Here is a 13,716-nt window from a genome sequence, read left to right on the forward strand (position 1 = left end):
AGGACAACAGAATTCCTAGTACTTTGCAATTTAGAGGCTACATGAAGTCATTCAGAGCATAAATAGGTTACATCATTTCTTTTCTACCTATACCTATTCTTCCATAATAAGGAAAAAAACCTCAAGAAGCTCAAGAACAGGGAACTAACAAGTCTCGATTGTGCAGCAAGATGCATATTCCAGCTAGTAGCTGACTAAAAGAAGGTAACACTTCACACAGAATGAAAGCCAACCAGTATTATAAGTTTTAGACATGTTATCCTACTTACTGACAAAGAACAAGTACTCCCAAACTTGCAGTAGAACAGAGTTATACATATATTTCTCCATGCTTCGCTTCTGCACAATGTCAGCAATCAATTCTAATAGAAATGAATATAGGAAGATCTACTCGTACGTACCTTCCACAGTAATCGTAAAACACAAACAGAAAGCACTAACACATTTGACAGATCATGTCACAGTGATGATAATCTCCTAGAGGAAAAAAAAAAAAGCTCTGTCTGTATATTATACACTTAGATTTGCAAAATATTGTCTAAAGTTAAAAGTCTAGCTAGCATCGACTGCAGCTCAAGTCCTATTTGTTAGCGGCATATAGACAGAGGACCTTAACATTTGGTCCAATCAAAACACTGGTAAGTCAACACTGAGTTGCATGAAAGCAGGATCATTTACTGTAAGGTATGTTCCAAAGATCACTGTCCCTTCCTTCCTTATTAACAGAATGCAGGCGGCTCCTATGAGAAGGAAGCCAATAATACTGCTTCTATCAGACACCTCTCCTGAAGAGCAAAGCTTTCTCCTTTCAGAATATTCAATTAATGAAGTGCATAGAGTTATGATAAACTTCAGCTACCAGAAAACACATAGTTTAAACAGAAGTGGTGAGTTATAAGTAAATGCAATATTTCAGCCTGTTACATCCAGCAGATACTTTAGCCTTTGTTTGCTTTCCGCTTCCATTATTAGGAAATTCACTTTCCATGTTGTATGACTTTTAATATACTGGGTGAATGTAAATATTTAAGGGAATGTTCATTTAAATTCCATTCTTAATATCATTATAATTTTCAGCAATTACTATGGCTACCTTTTTTAAGTCTTTTCAATTTTATTTACCATTTTAATAGTGTTAGAGTTGGGATTGCCATCTCGTGGAACCATTTTTCAGCCAGCTGCATGAAGATCTTCTGGGGAAAAAAAAAAAAAGAAAAGCAGGTGGAAAAAAAGCACATTTATCAATTCTTGTCATGTTGTTGCATTTTGCTTTTCAAATAATAACAGTATCCTACATCACTTCATTCACCACTTCAATTTATGGTACTCAGAACCAAAAAAAGATTTAAAAAACAGTATCTACATAACCCGCAGTACGTGCTCAGCTTGCTGCTTACATTGAATGGGCACTAAGTGACTGACTACAAAGGGCACAAATGTATAACTACAGCGATACTTGATGTGCAAACTTGTTTCTACAGCACTACACATATCAGTGGACACATCATCACTTTTTCTGCTGCCCACCCCGCATCAAAGGTTCAGTCCTAAAAGAGAAAACCACATGAACTTCACAAGATACGTAAGCACTCTTACTGTACTGATGATTAGGAAAGAGATCCTTATGAGCAAAAGAACTGAAAAGTCATTCTAACACAGGAGCATTGCCCCTAGGTGGTTTTATAAAGAAAACTAAACTCCCAAAGAAGTATTTTGGAAGAATAACGATACCCAGAAGAGAAGTTCAGCCACCCACTATAAAGAGAGCAAGTCAACTTGAAATTCTTCCGTGTGTGTGAAATAATCTTGTGTAAATATAATAACGAGAGACAACATACCAAGGTTTAGCCACAGAAGGAACAGCTTTAGTTTTTCCAGTTATACTGGCTGCTCCAATCCCACAAGTTCTGGGGGAACCCCCACTCCTTGAACATGTACTGTCACCATCAGGTGATTCTCATTTCATGTTTGATTACTTTCAAGATAAGATAAACAGAAACAATGCATTGCCTCTTAGTAGAAGAAAAAAAAAGCTGAAAGTAAATTGGCTGAAATGTTAGTCATCCTTCTAAATCTGGAAATGTACATCACAGCAATGTTAGTCTAACACAGCTTTGACCTATGCTCTCAAGAGGTACCACTGGGTAATAGTAAAAGCCAGAGCCTTTAGAAGAGATGGAGAGTTGAAACTTATGCAGCTTGACAGCCGTGCTCACTGAAGCCCTGTAATCCTCACTCGGGACAAGCTTCCTGCAGAATACAATGAAGCAAAGGACCTCACTTAAGGATTAAACCTTTTCATGCCAATATTGTGTGCTGTAAGTAAAGATCACCTTTCTCAGCTACATAAAAAGTTACACAAGCCCAAAATATGCTAACACTCTAATTCTATTACCAACAACAAAAAGAGTTAAAACTTAGTTTACATGAAGAGATGCTTTAGAAATCTGCTCACGTACAATACTGGAAAACATACATACAGCATCCCAGCATGACTATGTGCTGCTGGGCATGGGCATCTATCGCCACATCAGTCATACACGGCAGCTTCAGGCTGAAAGCCAGCAAGTAGAACCGATGTTGCCTGGTTCTTCCTTTCCTCCAAGAACAGAAGAGAAAAAAAATTAACGTCAGGCTGCCTAAGCTCTTTCAATGTAATCACGTGCACAGCAACAGACGTCTGTTAGACACCTGTAATTCCACACTTGGAGCTCGCTAGGAACAAGCGACATCTTTCTCACCATCTAATCGAAAGCGAGACCTAAACATATCGCCGTGTGTCACAGCACAAACAGCCACGGGCCTCTGACAGCAGCCAGCACAGCGGCCTTAGAGCCGCACGTCACCCCTCGGCCCTCCGAAGGCCGAGCCCTGCGGGCACACCGCGAAACCACCGCTCTCACAAACACGAGTCCGAACGGGCTCTTCCTTTCCTGCCCAGTTATCTCCGGATGAAAGCGGTACGAACAGAGGAAGGGGAAGCGAGCGAATTCCCTGAACGCGCTCAGAACGCAGTGGAAGGCTGAGAGCAACGCGGGGACCGTGAAGGGGGAAGCGGGGGAAGCGCGGGGTCTGTCCTGCAGCCACGCGTAGAGCGAGCAGGGGCGAGAGCCGGACAGAAGGACGGCGAGAAGGGACCTCCGGACGGCTCGCACACACGCGGCCCCTCCGCCCGCACGCGACGGGAAGAGGAAAGCCTCCCTCGGGGCAGGCGGCGGAGCGAGGCGGGTCGGGCCTCGCCCCCTCGGCGCCGCGGAGCCGGGCAGGGAGCCTCTCGCCCACGACGGCCGGTGGGACCTGACAGGCGGCGGGACCGCCGGCCGCCTCCCCAACCCCGCGCGCGACCGCCGGGACGCGCCGCCGGCTGCCCCCCCGCCCGCGGAGGTACCTGAGCGCCGTGCAGGGCCCGCAGCACCCCCGGCACCGCCCGCGCCCCGCCCCTTCCTCCTCCCCTCCCAAAATGGTGCCGTGCCGATACCGGCGGCCGAGAATCCATCCCCGAGGCAGCGAGCGGCCGCCCCGCCCCGCCCTGCCCCGCCCCGGGGCCGGGCCTGGGCCCATCGAGGCGCTCGGCGCTCCGCTGCCGGCCTGCCGTTGGGAAGCGCTCGGGGCAGCGTCTCGTTCGGCTGCGGCGTTGGAAGTCCGGGGCCGGCGCTTCCCGGCAGCGAGCAAGGGGCTGGGCGGCACTGCGGTTCCTTCTGACGGAAGCGGGGAACAGCCGCGATGGAAGAGGGTTTCCTCCACGCAGTCGTAATCGAGCGTTTCGGCAGACTCGTCAGTGAGATGCTGGGGGGAGATGAGGTCGAATAAATAAGTCGAGGAACAGAACACGGTCACAGCACGAACTGGGGGCTGGAGGAGTAGTTCGGAGCTTGAAACGGGCACGTTGTACAGACCTGTGGTCTGAGCGCTCCAGGAAATGTGGTGAATTAGCTCTTGGTTCAGGCTACCTGGTTGTTGTAAAGCATTCCGAGTGTATGTTATAAATAATACTGTATTGATTCATTGTCCTTCCGTCCTTACTCTTCTGCCTTCGAGCCCAAACATGCAGTAAGGTGCTTTTATATTGAATTTCGACTTCACGGCTTTGGAAGGAAATTGTGGACAAAATTCGTTTATTAAAACTGGTAAAACAACAACTCTGTAGAACTTGTGCTTTCTGTAGAACTTGAAGGACCTGAAAGCAATGCAAAATGTAGTTATGAAATCGTGTGTGCATCTCACAGCATCTAATTTCATTTTCCTGTCAGTGTTTATGCTGGGACTCAGTAAACTTCCACAGCTCATCCAAGGTCGCTAAGTTAATGTGTGGCAAAGAGATCCAAAGAGCTGTGACTGCAGCACGGACAGAGAGACTGCAGATAATGCCTTTTTATAGCTAATGGCGCTTAGTTACTGAGTAGATGTTTTGAATTTTTAATGCATAATTTATATTAAAATGGAGTGATAGTTAAATCCTTTGCTAATATCAAGCTGCATGTGCTCATGTGAAGAGAGACAGCAACTAAGGTGAGAGGGAAAGGGCATGTTTTCAGCTTTTTCTGTCCTGCCTGATCATGCAGTGTTGGAAAAGCTGTGAAAAGGTGTAATGAAGCTCAGCTCTGTTGCACCTGGCAAAATATATGGAGATGCACAGATGTTATGTGTTTTCTTCTCAGCCACTGATAGTGGAAAGCATATGAGGAGGAACTTAGGCTGTGGTTCTTAAGGCATCTGAAGAAAAGCAGGTCAATATTGTAAGAAACCCACAAGCCTGTAATTTTTTTACACCTAGAAATATCACAGGACTCTTGTATTCTTAGCTCTTGACTAAGAAGTTTGCTTCCTATTGTAAAAGTTCACATGACGATCTTGTGTCCTGTCTGAAAGCAACTGCTGTAAGAATGATTCCCCTCCTCCCACTTTTTTTTTTTTTTTTTTTTTTTTTTGGCTGTTCTTTTTTAGAATTAGCTTGCATAATCCCATGCAATAGAACTACCTCTTCTAGTGTATTGCAAATACACTGTGTATTTATTTTTGTCATGGTGAGAATTCTAAGTACATAAATCTCAAGGCAAAATTAGGTTTACTTCTCAGCAGCGCTGTAATATTTTCATGAGAGAAAATATCCTCAGTTTTATTTTACAGATGGATAAATTACATTTATAAAGAACATCAGAATTTAGTTTCTGCTCTGCGGTGCTCTGCTTAGGAGAATGTAATGGATGGTTTGAATGAAGTAGATCAGATCTCAAGAAGGAAATTTAATACTTCTGTAAGCTTCATGATAGATCTTTGAAAAGGAATTTCATGTGCTTACTTTAGAGAAATGCTTTAGAAGGATTTGGATCAGATCTTCGGTGAACAAGATAGAAACAACAAGCCAGCAGTAGAAACTGTATTAAAATGTAAACTGAGAAACTCAATTTCAACCCATTCTTTTTTTCCTAATGAAAAGGATGCAGACTAAGCTTGCAAGACCAGAATGCATTGCAGCAGTCTTTTCTCTGGTCTGTTGAGTGAGACCAAAAATCCATCCCACTCAGGGTCACGTCTCCACAGTGACTGGTAACAGGGAGCTGGGAAATGGGTTTGGAAGCAAGGCAGTTGCAGAGGAGTTGGTACGTGGTACATCCTTGTGGTTTTAAGAAATAAATGGTTTACAGCATCCTTATCTGGACATCTGTAATTCAGCCAGTGTGTTCGACAGCTCTTGGCAGACCTGTTAACTTGTCCAATTCCTTCTTTGTACCAGTTGTGCAGAATATTAGTTGATAAGGATTTATTTAGGTAGTTTCTGAGTGCAAAATAAAATACTTTTCTTTGTTAACCAACTGGTTGATTGTCATACTGCATAACTTCTGCTAGTTATTCCACTCACCATCTTTGCACCATCATTTTATGTGTTTTAATGAGTCTTATCATACTTCCCCCCCCCCCCCATACTTCGGTATGTCCTCACATCCTACGCTTTGCATGAATCCACTGGTGGCCAAGGGAATGGCTCTATTACTCCATATCCTCGCTGCCTTCCCAGACTTCTGATCCAATTTTCAAGATACTGAAATTAAAACATCAAAATCTGGGCATATTTTGAGTTAAGGTTATGATTATTCTGGTATCCATTTTGTTACATTTACTAACATATTGTATTTTTTGCTCTTGCTGAGCTGTTACATGGTTACTGTTTTTACCTGCTCTCCCATATGCCAAAGCTTTTAAACTTCAGTCCTTGGAAGTCTGTTGTTTTCAGCAAGACCTACGCTTGTTAGTAAGAACACTACCAGTACTTGCAGGAAAAATGTTACATTGCAGATGGCTTAGAAGCAAAAACCACAAATATTTTTACAATGTAGCTTCTTATCAAGCCTTACTTTTAGAAGCTTTAGAAAATTAAATGAAGTCCAGAGCCTTTTCTGCTTCTTCCTGATCAGTTCTTGCAAATATTATCTAGTAATGAGATTACAGACAAGGTAAAAACTCATCTGACCAAATTGTTGCCTGAGTCTCTTTACTCTTACAGGATTTTATTTTATTTTATTTTATTTTATTTTTGTGGGGAGGGCATTTTTTAAAAATTGGTTCCTGAACTGAAAATATGACTACGTTGCTATCACTCTTTTCAGTCAATAAACTGTGATCATAATTAATATGTTAAAATGGCATTAAGAAAGAAAGAAAGAAAGAAAGAAAGAAAGAAAGAAAGAGCCTTCAGAAATGTTCTGAATCACAGATTCATCACACTACTGGGGAAAACAATCTGCTTAGGAGGGGACTTGCACATAACCTTCAAGCAGGTTGGCAAGGGGGAAGTTATGTGAATACCAAAGATAGCAGAAGCACATGTGTGGGTACCTGCTCTGCCTGGAGAGTCAATCAGAAGGAGAAATGAACCTTATTTTAGAGTCAAATGTGATTTTTATTTGCACTGAATGCTCCCACAGAACTTAATTTCTAGAGGTCAAGCCAGGCAGTTTGGCCAGTATAGAACTTCACGGTATGTTTAGGAGAACATAGAACAGATTTTGATATTTGTGCTTTTGTACATTCCTGTATGAATAATCGCAGTGATTCACTGAGGCTAATTGCAACATAAGGTACTATTCAAAGTGAATTGAAGCATTGCCCAATATGGTAATAGTTAACTGATCCCTTGCTGGGCAAGCATGATATTCAAGATAAATCAGGACTCTCATAAAAAGGGCTTAAAGCAAAGGAACAAACGTTCTATATTGATTCATAAAGTATTAGCATTGCAGGCACACAGCTCAAATAGGTCGTATCTATAGACTACATAAAGGTATTAAACTGGAAATTGTTCTGTGGGGAAGTACGGGAAGGAATGTTTCCATTTTTCACATCCTGTAACGTAACAAGTACCTCTAGTCTTTCCAATGCAGACTCCTATATCTGAAGTTTATCAGATGAGAAATTGCACTGATGGAACTATTTGGGGCTTTGTCAGTGCCTTGTCTTCAGATAGAAAGATGTCAGAATAATTTGTCATTAAAGGTTAAGTTAGTTGGCTTTCAAGTTGGTACACCAGTTTGAAAAAGAATGTGGTGTTCCAATTAAGTATGTTAATGTAGTCATCCTTGCAATAAGGGGTAACATAATGGCCCTGGACAACCTGATCTACTACCTCATCTAGCACTTGGCAATCCTGCCTATGGCGGGGTGGTTGAAATAATGATCCCTGAAGGGTCTTCCAACCCAAGCCATTCTATAATTTGTGTTACCTGTTTGTCCATAAGACTTTGGCCAACTTACATAGTCCTTGGTATCCTTGCTGCAGTATTTGTCTAACATAGTTTTTCAAAAACAGTAGAAGGAGTGAAATGCTTGGATAAAGTATTTCTGTTGGTTTTGATAGATCTACGATACTACACAAGTGCTTTCTCACAGATATCTCTGTGAGATGATCAGAGACACCCGTATGATCCTGGCAATGGCTGACACATCATTGTAGGGCTACAAATTCTCTCATTCTTTTTATGATCAATTTAAAGTGTCATTCCAGCAGAATTTCCTACAGTCTTTCATCAGGGCAAGCAAGAAACATCAACTCCATAGAAAGGAGTTCAGAGTTTATTTCCCTATGTATTACAAACAGACTGAATAAACCCAGTTAGAGGTAGCCAGCACTCAGAAATAGAGATCTGAAGTTGTTTCAATTTTTACACATGCAGTGTTGTCACCAAAAATAGATTTTTGATTTTTTTTTTACAGAACACAGTATTTTTGAAGTGTTCATAGTCAAACTTGGGCTCCAGATAGTTGTGCTAACTGGGAAAGATACTGCATGAGCTGTTCATTGCAGTCTCCCAGCTCTGCTGGAGAGAGCGTTCCTTATTCTGCTGGAGAGAAAGCAGCCACATCATTTAACCATCAGAGAGTGATATTTTTAGTTGCTTCTCTTTTTGTCTGAAACAAATCAGGGAGTGCTCACTCTTGGCTCAGCCATTAGAAATGTGGATGCTATAATATTTCCCAGCTGATTGGAAAGCCTGTGCCATTTTTAACAAGCATTCTGCTTGATTCAGAGAAGGACATCTGTCTATGTCAGTTCCCAATGTTCCTCCTCTACTTATCTTCAGCTAAGTACAAAACAAATAACATGGCACTACATCAGTATTTGTGATGCAATGGTCTTTAACTTCTGTTGTCTTCTAAAAAGCTAATCAGAGGGGTCAATAGTTTGGATCAGCTGAAGAGCTTTTTTTTTTTTTTCAAAAGTCACAAAATAAGAAAAAATACTTAAAAGGTATAATGCAAATGTTTCTAAAGCATCCTTTTATGAAAAGCAATTTAGCATGAGAGGTCCAGTGTTGGCTGCAAAACCATGTTAAAGTTTTCAAATGTTTCAGTACAGAAACTAACTCGTTTACCTCTCAGATTCAATTGTTTTCTGCTTCAAGTGTTTGAACAGCTCCAAAGCTTTAGCACAACATGGGTTTGGGGCAAAAATCCACAGCATCATTTCATGCTCTATGAATCATCATGCTCCTGCTTTTGTGAACCAGCCCACTTGGAAGCTTGTTTCCTCTGTTCTAAGTACCTATGATCTGGCACTTCTCTTGCATTTGCCACATTTTTAAGGCTTGGTTTTACTCCAGAGCTTTGCTGCAAACATCACTGGATACAGATACCTGCAGTGACTGCTAAATCACATGATTACCAAGTCACATACTGGTGTGGTTTAGCACAATTGATACTTTTGAATAATATATATATTTTAAAACACTAAATTAAAGAAGGTGTTTTACATCTGTTTGCAAGTTATCTTTAATTTTACTTCCATCAATGCTTTGTGACTAGGTGAAAGCAGATGCCTAACATCCATCCAGCCACTAAGGCAAGTAAATAATCAAAGCTGTGACATTCTCTTCTGTTATGCATATAGCATCTAGAAATACTATGAAAAAGGTAGTAATACACATTTGTTCCAGAAAAATATACATATATATGTATATTTGGAACACATAAGGAAAGTTAATTATATTAGATGAGAAAATACCAGTTTTCTGACCAGGGCCAAGCTACACTTTGCTACTTCCTTGCTCCCAGGTGTGACTGTGGGGAATCTGTGCAGTATGGATAAAGTACAAAGGCAGAAAGTATATGGCATTTTGCTATTCTGGGAATACTGCAGTATCCCACTGCTAGTTTCCTCACAAACATCATCAAAGAAAAGTTGTATTTGTTATGATTGACCACAGAATAATTTTGAATGAAAATGCAAGCTTTAAATGAGAATTCACAGTTCCTCCTCCACATTTTGCCTCTGTTCCAAATATCAGTATTCCTATTTAAGTCACCACATTGTGATATGAAATTCTTCCTTTATATTTTCTGGTTTGTCCTTTGATGTACTCTTAGTTGCTCTTCCTAGCAAATACAATGGGCACTAGAGTTGTCATCACCATAGTATTAAATGGGAGCCTGCTTATATCCTTATCACTTAGCACTTTCCCCCCTTCCCCCTCCCCCTCTCCCTCCCTCCCCATTTGTTGTTTTGAAAATAAAATAGTTCATTTAAGTCAGAAACCTTGGAGAGCAGCCACGTCAAATGAGATCCTGGTAATTGCAATGACTTTGCCATGTGCAGCTCCATGAAATTACATGCCTTCCATATGGCTGTTGCTAGAGCTATGCCAAAATCAACCAGTAACATTATAATTTTGCTTGTGGCCCTTCCTGGAAGAAATCTACATACGTCAAATATCACAGTAGATAGGGTTTTCTTCTTTAGCTCTCTGTATTTTTCCATCACTAATTACTAAAACTTATTTACGGTAAAATAATCAGAACATGATGGATAAATTATTAAGCAAGGTGCTTTTTAAGAAATATGTGCAATAAACACTGCATCTCATCATTGCATCTAATGGATAATCTTGACCTGATTTTCCTTGATTGTTTCTCTAGCACTTATTGTCGGTTTTATCCGGGCTTAAAAGATGTTTGGTGTGATGCAGTGGAAATTAACCTACCTGTTAAATTCAATTTATGCCAGTCTGAATGGCAATGTGCTGACCCAGGCAAGATCAGGTTCTCATCCTATTTTAATCACACTCTCCTCAGCATTTCCAACATCCCTGCACCCCTGCACCTTTTTCTTCCTTTTGTTTCTTCTTACCCCTTACACTTCACTGTGCCTTGAACTTTATGTGGATTCATAGCATTGCTCTTTCTGCATGCTCATAGGCAGGCCATTACCTGCGTGAAAATGATCTAGATTGAGAAGACTGCTGAAAAGCTTCCCATTTAGCTCAGCATGTGATCTGTAATGCTTTTACCTAGGTGTGCTCTTCTTCGAGCGGAAGGACTCATGAAATTTCAGTACACAATACTGCCAAAGCTGTGCAGTATCATGAAAAAGGGGCCACAAGACATTTTTTAATATAAAATTGAATGAAGCTGTTGTCTGAAAATTACCTCCCTCCAAGTCAAGTTGTTAGATTGCTCTTGTGTTTGCTTGTTGACTAATGGTATCACTTTTCTTCTCAACTTTTCTCATTCCTTATGCATTTGTATTCATCTGCATTCTCTTGTTCTCTATTTACACTGTGAACTGCCTCAAAGCAGTAACAACAATACAAGGAGTATGCTCTGCAGTGGTAATTATCTTATTGTGGATATCCAGGAAAAGGTCACCTGTAATTCAACTGGGTTTATAGTAGGTAGACTCTGATCCATCACCGAATGATGATTTATGGTGGATCATGGCTGCTGTACAGGATAGTTCCAGATAAAGGAAATTTCGAGGCTTACTCTGGTTCTGCTGGAGAGAATGAGAGCACTCTAAAGCATTGACTGAGATATCCACCAAGATAACTGAGAACCCAATGCATGAAACTACAAAGGGTCCGTACAGGAATTAGAATTAAAATTTAGCTTGACCTATTTGAATTTTGCTGCAGGATACAGCAAACATGTCTATGGTAAAGTGGAATAATGCTTAGAGAGAAAACTTGCACCTTTAGTTTATTAGACTGGGGCCTTGGTCTACAGCCATTTGAAGACTAATAAAACGGAACTCAAGCTCACAGCCAGAGAGTTTAGCCTTCCAACTCCTTTTCTTGCAAAGCTTCAACTGACTTAGCACCTTGGTATGAGAGAAGTCCTAATCTCTTGTTTTCTCAAATGTAAATTCAACTATAATTTAGTAAGACAAAACCCAACAGTGCTGCTTTTTACAGTATTATTCTTAAAACAGCCTCAGTAAGAACAGAAACTGATAGCGAGAGATTTGTTTCACTTTCTGTGCGGTATTTTGAACCTCACAAAAAATGCTCCTACTGATAGTGAGTAAAGTAAATCCAGCTGGAGGATGTTTCCTATGGAGTACCTTAAGGGGATTGTTTGTGGGCTTGATTTAAACTTCTGTCGTGAAATTATTCTTCTGTTAGCAAAAAGTGCTGTTCTATTCATAATTTGCTTTGATATTAAAATAAAAACATTAATATTCTGAGTATCTCCACTCCTTGTGTTCTTCAGGAAGCCATGGCAGCACTTAGAAGCCAGATGGTAGCTAGACTTTGTAAGGGAAGTGTTCTAGCAGCTAGAAAAACAGATGTTTTGTTCCCTCCAATCTCAATCCAAAGGACAATATGTTTAACCCTTCTTCTTGCATTGGTTCTGACTCTTACCTAACCCTACAATAGAGGTAACTCAAGGAATGAGGCAATCCTTATTTAAAGATAGTTTAATGTAAGTGAGGAGTACCAATGCTTGAACAAGGAAGCATAGATGGTTGACAGTTTCTCTAAGGGAAACAGAACTAAGTGCAATAACAAGTCACAAGGCAGGGACCCACTACCCAGAGTATATCCCACAGTATCTAGTGAGGTGAGTAAACCCAAAGATAGCTACCAGGTTCAAGCAGAGGATTTGCATCACCAAACAACCTCCTGAGGCAGGTCCAAAAATCAAACCAGAAGGTCAGCCTGCAGATAAGGAACAGTGCTAGCAATGGCAACGAGAGTCAGAGGCAGTCCTATGATCACCAGGGTTATCTAGTGATGCGTAGGAACAAAGCAAATTTAAGATACAAACCAGGAAGCCATAGTCAAACCACAAACTCAATGCAACTAAGGTCTATGAGCTAACAGCCCAGGGCTTTTACGTGGCTCCTGCACCCAGGGGCAGGGAGTGTGGGTGGAGGCCTCTAGTGAGGCTGATTAAAGCCATTAAGGGCCATTACTTAAAGCCATTAAGTCCCAAAGAAACCGTGAGCCCTAATAGCTCCTTCTTTGGATAGGCAACCAAATTTGTCTTTGGCAGGACATCAGATTGCATCACCAAACATCCTCCTATTGCTAAGGCTGTAGCAACTAGTAAATGACAGAGAAGAGCCCATAATATCACGTGAGCTGAAACATTAAAATACATTGATAGCAACCAAAAATAGTGTGTGTGTACAGAATATTACGGGGCCAGATCTGCTGAACACAGCAGTCCGTCTTTCAAACACCAAAGCACCGTGAAAGGTGAAAAGGAGAAGGGTGACTTTTCAAACACCTTTTTTTTTTTTTTTTTTTTTTTTCTACCTGAAGAGCAGAATCCCAGCAGGCTGGCCCCTTTTAGGATGAAAATGTTTTCAAAAGGAGGATGAGAATAGGATGAGCTGCACAGTCAACTCTCCTAGCTGCTCATCCCTCACTGTGTCCAGCCAACAGCTAATGCCATTGGTCCTGCAGTTTGAGAATATATTAATTTAATTTACTCATTCATCCTATTTCTGCCATCTCCATTGTGGACAAGCGTATGATCAACTCTTAGTTGAATGTTTGTGTGTTTTTGCTTACAAGAAAGAGGGGGTAACAGAAAGGGAAAGAGCATACATGTTGCACGTGTGAAAGGCTGATAGAGGTGAAGCTAATTAGTCATGTACTGCTGCTGCACTCAGCAGAAAATAACAGCATGGTACAGGAAACTGTTAGCAATTCATGATCCTGAGTCAGAAACAGCCTCCCAGCCTGCCTCAAAGCACTGCCCCAGGCCTATGACCAAACACAAGAAGGGGTGCATGCCATCGATCCCTTTGGTGGTTTTGTTGGGATGGCTGACCCAGGCAGTGCCCATGATTTGTGACTTGAGATAGCAGCATAGAGGTCTTATTTAGTGGACAGAAGGGTAAGAAGAGGACCTCAGACTGCTCCTTTGGATGCCTATGGGTAAGGAGATGTCTGAGGAACTCAAATGTCAGAAGGCAAGCAGGACGCTGGGCAGTCA

This window comes from Tetrao urogallus, assembly GCF_951394365.1.
Source record: "Tetrao urogallus genome assembly, chromosome: 8".
In the NCBI taxonomy this organism is placed as follows: Eukaryota; Metazoa; Chordata; class Aves; order Galliformes; family Phasianidae; genus Tetrao; species Tetrao urogallus.